At 42.4% G+C, this 10519-nt stretch overlaps 1 pseudogene; it reads left to right on the top strand.

The window, feature by feature from the left end:
• Window positions 1–1013: 1013 nt before the first annotated feature.
• On the top strand, window positions 1014–9671 carry LOC114897673 (annotated as a pseudogene).
• The last annotated feature ends 848 nt before the right edge of the window (window positions 9672–10519 follow it).

The raw sequence follows: 10519 nt of genomic DNA, 5'->3' as shown, positions 1-10519 counted from the left end.
ACACTGAAGTTCCTGAGTTAAATAGGACCCAGAGCCTCGCAGCTTAGGGATCAAGGTAGACACACCAAACAATGATGGGGACAAAATAATAGAGCTGAAACAGGAGCACAAAGGAAGAAGCTGGTGCTGGAGGGCAGAAAGAGAAGCAGGGAGAAGGGACAAGGTTATGAGGACAGTCTTAGAGGGACACAGAGAGGGAAGGCAGTGATCAAAGCCAAGGCTGGAATGCTGTGAGGAGAATTGGGTTTGGGAAACCACACATTCAAGAATATCAAAGAACTTCACATACATCCCCATCACCCACGCCCACACAAAGGTCACAGGTGGGAAGCCAAGGCACCGGGAACATGCACATCTTCTCAGGAGGGCTCATCCTGCACCTGGACCTGGGTGGGTATCCCAGCAACTGAGCCATCACTCTCTCCCCGTGACCAAGGTCTTGGACCTCAATGCCCAGCTCTGCAGGAATCCTGTTTCCCCACACGCTGGCTGGGGTACATGCCCAGCTCTATGTGGGAAATATTTTTAACCTTGAGAAGAGGCATTTCTGAAACTGAGGAGCCCGTAACATGCCATCTTCATCACAATTCCATCACCTCCTGGTGATAAAGGATGAGTCTCTTTTCCTGCATGGCTCCCTGGTGTTAAATGGGATTACGCTCCCTGAGAAACTGGTGGACCGTTTCCCAAGGAATGTCCTGAAAACACACACAGTCTCCCGCATACAGGGAAGAGGTTTTTCCATCCAGGAAATGCCAGCATCTCCCTCTGAGTCGTTGCTGCCGGCTCAGATCTGGAATGCATTATTTGAAAATGGGCAAATGTAAATTAATGTCATCTTCAAGTTGAGCTTCTCAGCAAGGTAAGAAAACGCTGACATCAGCCTGAAAGTCAAATGAGGCTCTGTGTGATGTGGTGTGACCTGAGGTGTTGACACCCTGGCCGGGTGCCTTTCGAGCTTCAGGGAAGCACGTGATTAGGAACAGAGCTCGTGACTCCAGCTGCTTCCAAGAATGCCCCTGGACAGTGAAGAATCCTCGGTGAGCAAATCTGTGATGTTGCTTCAGCCTCTTCCAGGAAATGTGCATGATGCATTCATTCTTCACACCATTATTGAGTATCTACAACACGTCTGACACTGGGATGGGTACTTGGGGGCAGCTGGTGACCTCCAGCTGATGTAGATCCAACAGGCAAAATCTCCCTGGGACCACTGTCGCTAGCTATCACCCCAGGGCTCTCCTCCCTTTCCTGGCCAAGTTGGTTTTACCACGTGTTTTCCTTTCCTCACCTCCCAGTCACCCCTCAGTCCACTGGAGGCTGCCTCTGCCCCCACCTCTCCGTGGAAACCTCTTCCGGTGAGGTCACCAGAAATCTCTCACTCTCCAACCCAATGATGGGGCTCATTCTTCTGGTGACCCAACCTCTTTCCAATGTTCACACTGTTGATGCATCACTCCTTTCCGAAATTCTTCTCTCTCTTGCCTTGTGTCACTGTTCCCTTATGGCTTTCACCAACCTCTCTGACATATAATTCTCCCTAAGGCCATTGAAGACCTCCCCATTTCCTACAACTATAGAATCCAAGCTTCTTGGCATGAAAGACCTCCTGGGATCCATCTCCCACCAGCCTCTCCAGACTGGCTTCCCTCTCCCCACACCTAATGCCACAGCAACTCAAAACCATGTGTGATATCCCTCCAAAGACCATGCTACCTCACATACATGCTGTGTGCCTGCTCTGCCCTAGAATACCTTTCTCCAGCCCACCTGGCCATCCACCTGGTGAACCTGGACCCTGTTTCAGAACCTGGTCAGTTGTCACTTTCTTGGTGAGGTCTTCCCTGACCAGCTCTCCACTATTTACTCCAGAAAAAGCCATCTACCCCTCCTCTGGGCTACCTCTACTGTCTGCACTCAGCTCCACTATGGCACGTGTCACACTGTCTTGTAATTGTTTCTGCGTCTGTCTTACCAGGTTCTAAACTTCTTGAGGCTAGAGATTATGTCTCAGTGCTCTCTGTATCGCTGCTCCATGAGCAGTGCCCAGCACTTAATTGAATTTTGAAAAATACTTAATGAAAAGCCAAAAGGAGCTCTTGGTGTAAGGGAGATGTGATAAACACAATAATGCCTTCCCCCAAAGATGTCCCTGTCTTAATCCCCGGAAGCTGTGAATATGTTACATCGCGTGGCAAAGGGAATTAAGGTTGCAGATGTGATTGAAGTTAAGGACTTTGAAATGGGGAGATTCTTCTGGATTATCCGGGTGGACCCAAACCATCATGTGAATCCTTAAAATGGTAGAAGCTTCCCCAGCTGTGGTAAAAGAGAGATGTAACAATGGAAGAAGGATCCAGAAAAAGGCAATGTTGCTGGCTTTGAAGATGGAGGAAGAGGCCACAAACCAAGGAATGTGGGCCTCCTCCAGAAGCTGGGGAAGGCGAGGAAATTGATTCTCCACTTGCGCCTCCAGAAGGAACACAGACACGCTGATTTTAGCCCAGTGAGACCTATGTTGGATTCCTAACCTTCAGACCTGTAAAGTAATACTTTTGTGTTATTTTAAGCCACTAAGTTTGCGGTCATTTGTTGCAGCAACAGTAGAAAAGTTAATACAAAAAAAAAAGGAAGTTCATGCACAAATATAATAACTAAAAACAGAAACTGAACAGTACCATCAAAGAGATGAAAATAGATGCCAGTGGGGTTCAGCGAGGGGAAAGGGAACTTTCAGCTGAGGGACTGGGCCACACTCTCTGGAAAAGATGACCGTGGAGCTGACTTTTGAGGGATTTGGATTTCAGACACAAGGCAATGGGGGACCTAAGTGCTGTAGCTGGAGAGAGAAGCAAGGAGAAAAGGACAGAGGCCAGGGGTCCCGAGAACAGGTATGGGTGCAAAGGGAGGCTTGGAAACTGGAGGGAAGGACTTCCTTGTGTCCAGGCTCCACAGGCTCTGCCCGGGGGGGTGCCCCCCCATTCCTCAGGAAGGCTGGCACACACCCAGTCTCAGCCCTCAGCCCACAGCCCAGACTCCAATTTTCTCTCTGATTCAAATAAGCATGAATTCACTGAGGACCACCCTCCCCAACACTGCAAGCCCCTGGACAGGGGTTGGCATTTATAGCCTGGCTGGGCGACGAGACTTACCCACAAGAAGTAATCAGAAAACAGAACAAGACAATGCACAGTGAAAGAGCCAATGGGAATATCACTGAGAGCAAATGGTATATTTTAAGTAATGAAGGCAATGGGAGGCCGATGAAGAAAGACATCACACTGTTGGCTGGTTTTTGGGGGGACAGTTTTATGGAGGACGTGGGACTTGAGCCGGGCTCTGAGAAAAAAAAGCTTCTCCCTAGAAGGAATGATGTGGTATCTTTTGCTAAAACCCACTTTGAGCTCTTGCTATTGGCAGTTTCTAGAGGTGATGGCAGAAACCTGAAAGAAGAATGATATTCACCCTCCATGGTGCCCCTCAAGCAAAATTCAGACCGTGGCAGAGCATCCTTTCTGAGCTGCCGGCAACCACTTGGGAGGAGCTGATCCACTTGGAGCACATTGCGCTGTTTTCGTCTCGGAAGCACAACCAGGAAAGAGGTCTCATCACTGGGCACTCGGGTGGCCCTTCCAGGCTCTGCTTGGAGGCTGAATTAGGAACAAACCAGAGGATTGCCCCAGAGCTCGTCTAGGGAGGGCCCAGGGTCCCCCCCAGCGCAGGGTCCCAGCCTCCTTTGGCAGTGCAAAGGGCAACCCCACGGTCCAGAAAAAAGACAGGATTGCCCAGGAAGTGAGTTAGCAAGTGAGCATGGAGTAAGCCCAGGCCCTGCAATATCTGAGCATGAGTGGTGAGTATGGGTCTCAGATTTCTCTGACATGGTGTCACCGGTCCGTCCACGAGATGGAAGGCTGAATATCCTGTTGGTCGAGTTATACCAAAGGGCTCCTAGCTTTTCTTTATTCTATTTTTTGTCGTGGTGAAAATTTTGTTTTGTTTTACACTGCCACGAGATAAAGAGCCTTACATTTCACAATTTACACTGTGATGTCATGTGCATTTGAGAGTCGGGGCATGTGTCCTGCTGCTGTAATTTTTTTCCCATCTGGAAAGATGAGGGGGGCGCATTCACACCCCCTGCAACCGTGACCTTCCAATGTTATGATTTGCCTGCTGGCACTCCAACGCACCACCCAGCCCACTAAGGGTGGTAAATCATTCTCTTGGGTGGGTACCATTAAAAACTAAAACCAGCTGTGCTCAGGGCCCCCAGGATACAGAAGGACGGACCCCCTCACCTTGGCCATGCTAATACATCTCCTTCCAAACCTCCTTGAGAAGGCAAAACCCTGAGCTCTGGGAAGAGGCCGGCTGACTCAAGACACGAAGAAGGGCTTTTCAAAAGTGGCACGAGAAGCGGGGGGAGGGGGGGCGGGGTAGAAGAGGAAAGCAGGAGTCCAGTGCATAGTGGTATGTTTTAAACCATGTGCCTCTTTCCAGACTGGGTTATTAAATTAATTCAGAACTTATGCTTACACTTAAAAGATTTCTGTCATATTTTATGAACACGATGATCTCAGAGCAATTTGCACTGGAAATGTGTCATATTAAATCAGGGGCACTAATAAACTTTATGACTTAAACTCCACATGGATCAGACGTGGCAGATAAACCATCCTATTTTTGCACTCATATTCATGCCATTGAAATACAGCTCCTCCTATGGGAAAACATAAATAAGTTTGATAACATTCCATCTGCCCCTACATAAATGTACCTGTCGGGCATTACCTGTCCTTCCTGTTCCTCCACACCGAAGCTTGTGATGCTGGTGGGACGGGTTGACCCAGGCAGAGATATTTCTTCAGGATTTTAAAACACTTTGTCTCCTATGGGCTTATGACCTTCCGTTCACTCTGGCGCATTCCTTTGTGCTGGGCTGTGTGTAACTGTTCAGAAGTGTTTTACAGGTACAAATGCGGTGTAAAAAGTGCTAGATGGTGAGTTATGACACCTGAGTTCTTCTGGTTCTGCTTCCGGCTGACTCTGTGATCTGTGCACAAATCAGACAGGACGGTGTAACAGAAAGAGCCCAGGCACTGGAATCAAAGGTTTATTTCCATTTAACAGATGTTTTTTGAAAGCCTAACGTGATCCAGGCCCTGTGCAAGGCACTAGAAATACAAGAATGAATAAGAATTCAACTAGAACCCCAACAGGGTTATTTGGGAAACTAAATTAAATTATTATAAAATTCGTGTTGATCTGTACACATCTACAGAAATGCTTTGTAAGTTTTTGTTTGTTTTGTTTGTTTTAATTTTTATTGAAATATAGTTGATTTACAATGTTGTATTAGTTTTAGGTGTATAGCAAAGTGATTCAGTTATACATAATGTATATGTATCCTTTTTTAGATTCTTTTCCATGATTTTTTTTAAATTCATATAAATAAATAAGTGTCTGAGACTAGCCAAGAGAATTCAGAAGAGTGAGGAGAGACTTGCCTCACCAGATATTAAATACAAAATCAATACATTCAAAGTGTTGTGGTGTTGCCAAGCTTGCATGCAAACTTCCAGCCAACAAACCTGTGGATGTGGGAGTTGGGGTGAAAAGAAGGAAAATGATTGAAAGTCTGTATTCAGAACACATGGACTTCCCAGGAGTCCTCACCAACATGAGCAGCCAAGCATCTGCCTTCCCTATTACTCAAGGAAGCTAGAAGTCTTTTCTCTGAAAAAAAAATTAAACCAAGGAGATTCTAAATTCAGGAAGATGGGTTCATCAAAGCTCAAGAGCAAGGCAAATAGTGAAAATAAGAGAATTCCATGAAAGTCTACTCTTTACATATGAAGGACCCTCCACCCTTTCCTGTTCTGTTTCCAAAATGCAAGCAGCCAAGTACACCCTCACACACATCAACAGAATTCTAAAGCAGGAGACTGGATGGCACTTCTCTGGTAGGAAAAAAAAAAAAAAAGACCCCCAACATACTGACACTAGAGGGATACAGTGAAAAGAGTCACTGGCAACCTGATCCTCCTCCCCCAGTAAATCCCCTCCCCCAGTCAAAAACAACTCCAATTAAACATAGACAAAGAGCTTTAAGGAAACCATCAGACCCTTAAGGAAATCCTTTTCATAGAAGATACAATGGAAAGTAAACATGAGAAAAAGAATTTGGAAGGAAAATAGACAAGGCCATAATATTCTCAGAAAGATAACATGATTTTTTCATCCATAAAGCAAAAGTAAAATGCTATTTAAAAGGTATTAGTGCTATTAATGCCCAACTTGAAAACAAGAAACAGCTCTTAGAAATTAAAATTGATAACCAAAATAACATTATTCAAAAGGATTAAAATTTAAAAAGTAAGGAAGTCTCCCATAAATTATAACTAAATGACAATAAAGTAGCAAATAGAGGGACTTCCCTGAAGGTCCAGTTAAGACTCCAAGCTTCCACTGCAGGGGGCATGGGTTTGATCCTGGTCGGGGAAATAAGATCCTGCATGCCATGCAGCATGGCCAAAAAAAAAAAAAAAAAAAAATAGAAGTAGAAAAGATCTGAAGACTTGCTGTAAACCCAAAGAATAAGAATCCAAATACTAAGAATTTCATAAGAATAGAAGAGAAAAATTCACTGGAAGGAAATTATTGATGGAAAAATTAAATACAATTTTATAGAACTAAAGGACATGAGGGTTCTCCAAGTGACTAGCATAGTGAATGGAAAAAAAAATCCACATCTAGGAAGGTCATTGTGAAATTTCAAACAATAAGATAAAGAGATAATCCATAAAAAGTCCATAGGTCAAGGTAGAGGTGGAGGGAACAGGTGCATATAAAGAAATGGGAATCAGGATGGATCAAACTTCTCAAAAGAAATCCTAGATGTCAAATGATGGTGGATCAATGTCTTAAAAGTTACGAAGGGAATACAAAAATCAGTTGCATTACCATACACTAACAATGAACAAACTGAAAAAGAAATGAAGAAAACATTTTCATTTACAATAACATTGAAAAGAATGAAATACTTAGGAATAAACTTAACCAAGGGGGCAAAAGACTTGTATACTAAAAGCTACAAAACATTGCTGAAAGAAATTAAAGAAGACACAGAAATGGAAAGATGCTCCTGTTCATGGATTAGAAGACTTAATATTGGTAAGATGTCAGTACTACTCAAAGCCATCTACAGATTCAGGACAATCTATTAAAATCCCAACAATGTTTTTGCAGAAATAGAAAAAAATCATCCTATATTCATATAGAATCTTAGAGGACCCTGAAAAGCCAAAACAATCTTGTAAAAGAATAACAAAGTTGGAGAAGGTCTCACACATCCTGATTTCAACACATACTACAAAGCTACGATAATCAAAACAGTGTGGCACTGGCATAAAAACAGACATATAGACCAACGGAATAGAACAGAGAGCCCAGAAATAAACCCTAGCATGTGCGCAAATGACTCTTGACAAAGAGGCCAAGACCATTCAACAGTCTTCAGCAAATGTTGCTGGGAAAACAGCCACATGAAAAAGAATGAAGTTCTTTACCTTACACAATATACCAAAATTAACTCAAATAGATGAAAGACCTAAATGAAAGAACTAAAACTATAGAATTCTTAGAAGAAAACGTAGGGAGAAATATTCATGACACTGGATTTGGCAATGAGTTCTTGTCTATGTCATCAAAAACACAGGCAACAAAAGAAAAAATAGATAAGTTGGACTTCATCAAAAATTTAAATTTTTGTGCATCAAAGAACATTATCAACAGAGTGAAAGGAAAACCTATGGAATAGGGGAAAATATTTGGAAATCATATATCTGATAAAGGATTGATATTCAGAATATATGAAGAATTCCTACAACTCAACAACAAAAACACAAACACCCCAATTAAAAAATTGGCAAAGGACTTGAATAGACATTTCTCCAAAGAAAATATACAAATTGCCAACAAGCATTTGAAAAGACACTCAATATCACTAATCATTAGAGAAATGCAAATCAAAACCACAATGAGATACCACTTTACACCCATTAGGATGGCCTGTATAAAATAAATCTTTAAAAAGCAGAAAAAAAAAGTGTTGGCAAGAACATGGAGAAATTGGAGCCTTTGTGCATTGCTGGTGGGAATGTAAAATGGTACAACTGCTATTAAAAAACGGTATGGCATTCCTCAAAAAATTAAATACAATTACCACGTGATCTAGTAATTCCACTTCTAGATATATACTCAAAAGAAGTGAGCTCTCTAGGCAAGATGGCGGTGGGGTGAGGCTGGTGTGACGTTAGTGCAGCCACGCCTTTCTTGGCAAGATCTCTCCACTTTGGATGTTACCAAGTTGACGCCACTTTCACATGAAGTTATAAGCAGACAGGCCACAATTAATATAGGTACAATTGGTCATGTAGCTCACGGGAAATCTACAGTTGTAAAAGCTATTTCTGGAGTTCACTCTGTCAGGTTCAAAAATGAACTAGAAAATAATATTACAATCAAACTTGGCTATGCTAATGCTAAGATTTATAAGCTTGACGACCCAAGTTGTCCTCAGCCAGAATGTTATAGATCCTGTGGAAGTAGTACACCCGATGAGTTTCCTACAGACATTCCAGGAGCCAAAGGGAACTTCAAATTAGTCAGACATGTTTCCTTTGTTGACTGTCCTGGCCACGATAGTTTGATGGCTACTACGCTGAATGGTGCCACAGTGATGGATGCAGCTCTTCTATTGATAGCTGGAAACGAGTCTTGTCCTCAGCCACAGCTTCTGAACACCTGACTGCTATAGAAATCATGAAACTGAAGCATATTTTGATTCTACAAAATAAAATTGATTTGGTAAAAGAAAGCCAGGCTAAAGAACAGTATGAACAGATCCTTGCATTTGTACAAGGTACAGTAGCAGAAGGACCTCCTATTATTCTAATTTCTGCTCAGCTAAAATACAATATTGAAGTTGTCTGTGAGTACATAGTAAAGAAAATTCCAGTACCCCCAAGAGACTTTGCTTCAGAACTCCAACTTGTTATTAGATCCTTTGATGTCAACAAACCTGGCTGTGAAGTTGATGACCTTAAGGGGGATGTAGATGGTGGTAGTATTCTAAAAGGAGTATGAAAGGTGGGCCAGGAGATAGAAGTCAGACCTGGTATTGTTCCAAAAATAGTGAAGGAAAACTCATGTGAAAACCCACCTTTTCCAAAATTGTATTGCTTTTCGCAGAGCATAATGATCTTCAGTATGCTACTCCAGGAGGGCTTATTGGAGCTGGAACAAAAATTAACCCCACTTTGTGCCAGGCTGACAGAATGGTGGGGCAGGTACTTGGTGCAGTAGGAGCTTTACCTGAGATCTTCACAGACTGGAAATTTCCTATTTCCTGCTTAGACGGCTTCTAGGTGTACGCACTGAAGGAGACAAGAAAGCAGCAAAAGCTGTCTAAGAATGAAGTGCTTATGGTGGACATAGGATCCCTGTCGACAGGAGGAAGAGTTAGTGCAGTCAAGGCTGATTTGGGCAAAATCACAGAAGTAAGAGAAAAATTGCCCTTAGCCAAAGAGTTGAGAAACAGTGGCGTTTAGCTGGTTGGCGTCAAATAAGAAGAGGAGTTGACAATCAAACCAACAGTAGATGATGACTGAAGAATTAAATAACAGATTTGGATGAAGTCGTAATTTCTCTTAACAACCTAGGGGTATATTTTCAAAGCAACAGTGAGGACAGCTCATTACCTTAGGAGTAGCTGTAAGATTATTATCATTTTTTGGTGATGAAAATTTAACCTCTAGTACTAAAATAAGGTCTACAATAAAAGTAAAAATTGGCATGATGTTGGATTGAATCTACATTTTACCAGAAATTAATCATTCCCAAATAATGTCTAATTTATACATCAATGAAGGTTTGAAAGGAAACTGCTACAACCAGCCATTGCTGTAGCACACATCCGACTGAACCTATTTGAAATAAAATTTTTCTTCTTATTAAAAAAAAAAATAATAAGGAAGTGAAAGCAGGGACCCAAAGAGATATTTCTATACCCATGTTCACAGCAGCATTATTCACTATAGCTAAAAGGTGGAAATGACCCAACTCTTCATCAATAGATGAATGGATAAACAAAATGTGGTATGGCCATCTAGTAAAATCCTATTCGGCAATAAAAAGGAACAAACTACTGTTATCTGCAACAATATGGATGGATCTCGAAAAATATGTTAAAGAAGCCAACATAAAAGAGGAAATATTATGTGATCCCATTTGTAAGATATTTCTAAAGAGGACAAATCTCTAGAAACAGAAAGTAGATCAGTGGTTGCCTGAGACTAAGGCAGGAAGTTGGCTCTAAATGGGCACCAGGAGACTTTGGCGTGGTGCAGATGTTCTAAAACTGGATTGTAGTGATGGTTGCACGACTGTATACATTTTTTTTTTTTTTTCCGGTACGCGGGCCTCTCACTGCTGTGGCCTCTCCTGTTGCGGAGCACAG

The sequence above is a fragment of the Monodon monoceros genome, unplaced genomic scaffold, assembly GCF_005190385.1.
Source record: "Monodon monoceros isolate NGI ecotype Baffin Bay Population unplaced genomic scaffold, NGI_Narwhal_1 Super_Scaffold_17, whole genome shotgun sequence".
NCBI classification, from domain to species: Eukaryota; Metazoa; Chordata; class Mammalia; order Artiodactyla; family Monodontidae; genus Monodon; species Monodon monoceros.
This window is presented reverse-complemented; position numbering and strand designations above follow the sequence as displayed.